The sequence below is a fragment of the Chiloscyllium punctatum genome, chromosome 29 (genome assembly GCF_047496795.1).
Source record: "Chiloscyllium punctatum isolate Juve2018m chromosome 29, sChiPun1.3, whole genome shotgun sequence".
NCBI classification, from domain to species: Eukaryota; Metazoa; Chordata; class Chondrichthyes; order Orectolobiformes; family Hemiscylliidae; genus Chiloscyllium; species Chiloscyllium punctatum.
Window position 1 is genome coordinate 44,596,589 of NC_092767.1, and position 6,131 is coordinate 44,602,719.

Consider the following 6,131-nt stretch of genomic DNA (forward strand, 5'->3'; position numbering starts at 1 on the left):
AAGGAACAGGGTAGTGGCGATGGGGGTTGAAAATGTGTTGCTGGAAAAGCGCAGCAGGTCAGGCAGCATCCAAGGAACAGGAGAATTGACGTTTCGGGCATAAGCCCTTTCTGAAGAAGGGCTTATGCCCGAAACGTCGATTCTCCTGTTCCTTGGATGCTGACTGACCTGCTGCGCTTTTCCAGCAACACATTTTCAGCTCTGATCTCCAGCATCTGCAGTCCTCACTTTCTCCTAGTGGCTATGGGGGCCTTTAACTTTCCAAATATTGACTGGAAATGCATACTTTAGATTTGTCAGTTTTTGTCCAATGTGTACAGGAGCGTTTGCTGACACAGTATGCAGACAGGCTGACAAGGTGCAAGACCACATTGGATTTGGTACTGGGTAATGAACCAGGCTTGATGTTAGATTTAGAGGTAGGTGAGCACTTTGGTGATAGTGACCACAATTCAGTTACATTCACATCAGTGATGGAAATGGAAAAGTATATCCTGCCGGCAAGAGATGTAGTTGGGGGAAAGGCAATTATGATGCGATTAGGCAAGAGTTAAGATGCATAGGATGGGAAGGAAACTGCAGGAGATGGGCACAATTGAAATGTGGAGCTTGTTCAAGAAACAGCTTCTGTATGTCCTTGATCAGTATGTACCTGTCAGGCTGGGAGGGAGTGATTGAGCAAGGGAACCATGGTTTACTAAAGAAGATGAATCTCTTGTCAAAGGGAAGAGGAAGGCTTAAGATGAGACGTGAAGGCTCAATTAGGGTCCTTGAGATTTACAAGTCAACCAGTAAGGAGCTAAAGACAGAGCTAAGAAGAGCCAGGAGGGAACATGAGAAGTCTTTGGCAGGTAGGATCAAGGAAACCCTAAATCTTTTGAGAGTTATGTCAGGAATAAAAGAATGACTCGAGAAAGATTAGGACCAGTCAAGGACAGTAATGGGAATTTGTGCGTGGAGTCCGAGGAGATAGGAGAGGTAAAAATGAATATTTTTCATCAGTATTCAGACAGGAAAAAGGCAATGTTGTCAAGGAGAATACTGAGATACAGACTATTAGACAAGACAGGATTGAGGTTCATAAGGAAGAAGTGTTCCCAATTCTGGAAAGTGTGATAATAGATACGTCGACTGGGCCACATGGGATATGTCCGAGGACTCTCTGGGAAACCAGGGAGGAGATTGCAGTGCCTTTGGTTTTGACCTTTATGTCATCATTTTTTTCAGGAATAGTGCCAGAAGACTGGATGGGAGTAAATGTTGTCCCCTTGTTCAAGAAGGGGAGTAGAGACAACCCTGGTAATTATAGGCCAGTGAGCCTTACTTCAATTGTGGGAAAAGTGTTGGCAAAGATTATAAGAGTTAGGATTTATAATCATCCAGAAAGGACAAAGTTGATGAGGGATAGTCAACATGGTTTTGTGAAGGGTAGGTTGTGCCTCACTAACCTACTTGAGTTCGTTGAGAAGGTGACCAAACAGGTGGATGAGGGTAAGGTGGTCGATGCGGTATATATGGATTTCAGTCAGGCGTTTGATAAGGATCTCCACGGTAGGCTATTGCACTAAATACAAAGGCATGGGTTTGAGGGTGATTTAGCGGTTTGGATCAGAAATTCACTAGCTGTAAGAAGACAGAGGGTGGTGGTTGATGGGAAATATTTATCCTGGAGTTCAGTGACTAGTGGTACCGCAAGGATCTGTTTTGGGGCCACTGCTATTTGTCATTGAAATAAATGACATGGATGAGTGTGTAGTACGATGGGTTCATTAAATTTGTGGATAACATTAAAGTCGATGGAGTTTTGGACAGTGTTGAAGGACGCGGCAGGTTAGAAACGGACATAGATAAGCTGCAGAGCTGGGCTAAGTGATGGCAAATGGAATTTAATGCAGAAAAGTGTGAGGTGATTCACTTTGGAAGGTGCAACAGGAATACAGAGTACTGGATTAATGGGAAGATTCATTGAACAGATTCTAGATGAGCAGAGAGATCACGGTGTCCATGTACATAGATCCCTGAAAGTTGCCACCCAGGCTGATAAGTTGTTAAGAAGACATACAGTGCATTAGCTTTTATTGGGAGAGGGATTGAGTTTTGGAGCCATGTTGCAGCTGTAGAAAACTCTGGTGCGGCCGTACTTGGAGTATTGCCTACAGTTCTGGTCACCGCATTGTAGGAAGGGTGTGGAAGCATGGGAAAGGATGCAGCGGAGATTTCCCAGGATGTTGCCTGGTATGGAGAGAAGGTCTTATGAGGAAAGGCTGAGGGACTTGAGGCTGTTTTTGTTCCAGAGAAGAAGGTTGAGAGATGACTTCATAGAGACATACAAGATGATCAGTGGATTAGATAAAAGAAGTTACTGCAGATGCTGGAATCTGAAACCAAAAGAGAAAATGCTGGAAAATATCAGCAGGTCTGGCAGCATCTGTAAGGAGAGAAAAGAGCTGACGTTTCAAGTCTATCTGAGTCAGGCCTGCTGAGTTTCTCCAACATTTTCTCTTTTATGATGAAGTAACCAGTTTGATTGGCACCACATCTACAAACATTCAGTCTATCCAACACGTAGACAGCACCTTCAACATTCATGACCATTACCTTCCTAAAGACAAAGGTAGGAGATGCATGAGAACACCATGACCTGCATGTTCCCTTCCAAGCCACTCACCCTCCTGTCTTGGATCTATATTCCTTTAGTAAAGTCCCATCCGACCATAGGGCTGATCTCTCTGAGACATGACTGGTCGTGTGTTTAACCTGGATCACCATGCCTCAGGGAAGCGGGGGGTTGAGAAGTGGGACTTTTATTGTGATCCCAACCAGCATGGTTTGGAGGAGCTGGTATTGGTCTGGGGGGTGGGCAAGGTTAAAAATCACACAACACCAGGTTGGAGTCCAACAGGTTTATTTGGAAGCACTAGCTTTTGAAGCACTGATGAAGAAGCAGCACTTCAAAAGCTAGTGCTTCCAAATAAACTGTTGGACTATAACCTGGTGTTGTGTGATTTTTAACTTCAACCAGTGTGGGAATTGAACCTGTGCTATTAATGTAGAACATTGAACAGGAAAGCACAGGACAGGCCCTTCAGCGCTCAATGTTGTTCTGATCGTTTATGCTCCTCGAAGATCAAAGGAACCTCCATACCCGTCATTGTTCCACCTTCCAAGTGCTTATCCAATATTCGTTTAAATGTCCCTCATGATTCTCACATTACTCCCCCTGCTGGGCAGTGCATTCCACACACCCACCACTCTCTGTGTGAAGAACCTACCTCTGACATCCCCCCAAACCTTCCTCCAATCACCTTAAAACTTGTGTCCCCTTGTGATAGCCATTTCCAGCCTGGGAAAACGTCTCTGACTATTCACTCTATCTATGCCTCTGATCATCTTGGACACCTCTCTCAAGTCACCTCACATCTGTCTTCACTCCAATTAGAAAAGTCTGAGTTTTCTCAAATTATCTTCATAAGACATGCCTTCCATTCCAGACACCATCCTAGTAAATCTCCACTGCACCCTCTCTAAAGCTTCTGCATCCTTCCTATAATGAGGTGACCAGAACTGAATACAATATTCCAAGTGTTGTCGAACCAGGGCTCTATAGAGCTGCAGCATACCCTCACAGCTCTTAAACTCAATCCACCTGCTAATGAAAGCAAACACGCCATACACCTTCTGAACAACCCAATCAAATTTGGTGGCAACCTTGAGGGATCGATGGACATGGGCCCCAAATCCTTCTGTTCCTCCACACTGCCAAGAATCCTGCCTTTAATCCTGTATTAACCCAATTAAATGCAACCTTCCAAAATTAATCATTTCACACTTCTCCAGGTTGAACTCCATCTGACACCTCTGTATCCTGTCAATGTCCCGTTGTAACCCACAACAGTCCTCCACACTATTTACCACTCCACCAATCTTCATGTCATTAGCAAACCTGTTAACCCCTCCTTTCCACTTCCTCCTCCAGGTCAGTAATAAAAATCACAAAGAGCAGAGGTCCCAGATCCTTGCAGAACATCACTGGTCACCAAGCTCCAGGCTTTACATCCAATATTTCCTGATGAAGGGATTTTGCCTGAAACGTCAATTTTCCTGCTTCTCAGATGATGCCTGACCTGCTGTGCTTTTCCAGCACAACTCTAATCTAGACTCAGATCTCCAGCATCGGCAGATCTCACTTTCACCTCTCCAATACTTTCCATCTACCACCACTCTCTGCCTTCTATGGGCCAGCCAATTTTGTATCCAGACAGCCAAGATTCCCTGTATCCCATGCCCCCTTACTTTCTGATTGAGCTTAGCACAGGGAACCTTCTGAAACACCTTGCTAAAATCCATGTACACCACACCCATTGCTCTGTCTTCATCAATATATTTTGTCACATCCTCAAAGAATTCAGAATCCTCTCCAATAATTGCTGACCACAGACTGGTTTATAGTTCTCAGGGTTATCCCTATTGCCTTTCTTGAACAAGGGAATAACATTTGCCACCCTTCAATCATTTGGCACTACTCCAGTGGACAGTGAGGATGCAATTGTCATCGTCAAAGGCGCAGCAAACTCTTCCCTCACTTCCTGTAGTATCCCAGGCTATATCCCGTCTGGCACAGGGGACTTATGTATCCTTACATTTTTCAAACTTTTCAGCACATCCTCTGAAGAAACATTTCGAGCATAAACTATTTGAGCAGACCAGCCTGTTTCACGCTGTCCTCACAAATGTCAAGGTCCCTCTCCGTAGTGAATAATGAAGCAAAGTATCAAGACCGGGCTCAGGGTGATCTGTCTGAGAAGAGTTCCCATCACCTGTCCTGTGGGGATTGGCTCACTGCCATCAATTCAACCCCTCACTTTCCACGTGGAAATATTATCTTCATCTCAATCTGAATGTACACAATACAAATCATACCTGAGTATATTTGGTAAATGACTATAAGTAATGTAACCAAATTGATTCCCTGGGGTTTGAGATTAGAATGAGAATTAGATTTTATTGTCACGTGTACAGGAATACATGAGGACAGTGAAAAGTGCACACAGACACCATTCTCCACCACCATCTGCAACAAGATAGATTCACTTCAATTACCTTGGGCATACACCAGTCAGAATCTGTCAGCTCCTAAAGAAATCATCCACTCTGATGGAGAATGGGGAAACTGCTATCCAGCCAGTGAATGACCTTTACTGTCTGAATCCTGAACCTGTTGCTGTTCCTGGTGATTCATGGTTCAGCCCCAGTGTATTGGAAGGAAGTGGGTGGAAGCCCTACATTAAAAAAGGGAGACAGAGAGCAGGAAGCACAGGCCAGTTAGCTTAACATATCACAGGGAAACTGCTGGAAGGTATTATTCAACCAGATACAGCAGGTCACATTGATCAGTTGAAGATAATCTGGCAGAGTCGACATTGTTGTGTGTGTCCATTGAATTTCTTTGAGGATGTAACATGTGTCATTGATAAAGGGGACTGCCCTGAGATAAGCTTTTGTCCAATAAAATGAACCACAAATGTCATGGCAGGAGGTAAAGGCTCACAGTGTGTGGGTGTGTGTGTGGGGGCGGGGGGAGGAATAATTACACGGGAGCACGGGAGCACTGTGGTTTATTTAAATGGAAAGCAATGGAAAGCAGCACTTACATATCCGATAGTGTTGGGGCTTGAAGCAGCACTTAGATATCCGATAATGCTGGGGCTTGAAGCAGCACTTAGATATCCGATAGCGCTGGGGCTTGAAGCAGCACTTACATATCCGATAGTGTTGGAGCTCGAAGCAGCACTGACATATCCGATAGGGATGGGGCTTGAAGCAGCACTTACATATCCAATAGTGTTGGGGTTCGAAGCAGCACTTACATATCCGATAGTGCTGGGGCTCGAAGCAGCACTTACATATCCGATAGTGTTGGGCCTTGAAGCAGCACTGACAGATCCGATAGTTTTGGGGTTTGAAGGAGCACTTACATATCGGATAGTGCAGGGGCTTGAAGCAGCACTTACAGATCCGATAGTGCTGGTGCTTGAAGCAGCACTCACGTATCCGATAGTGCTGGGGCTTGAAGCAGCACTTATATATCCATTAGTGCTGGGGCTTGAAGCAGCACTTACATATCCGATAGT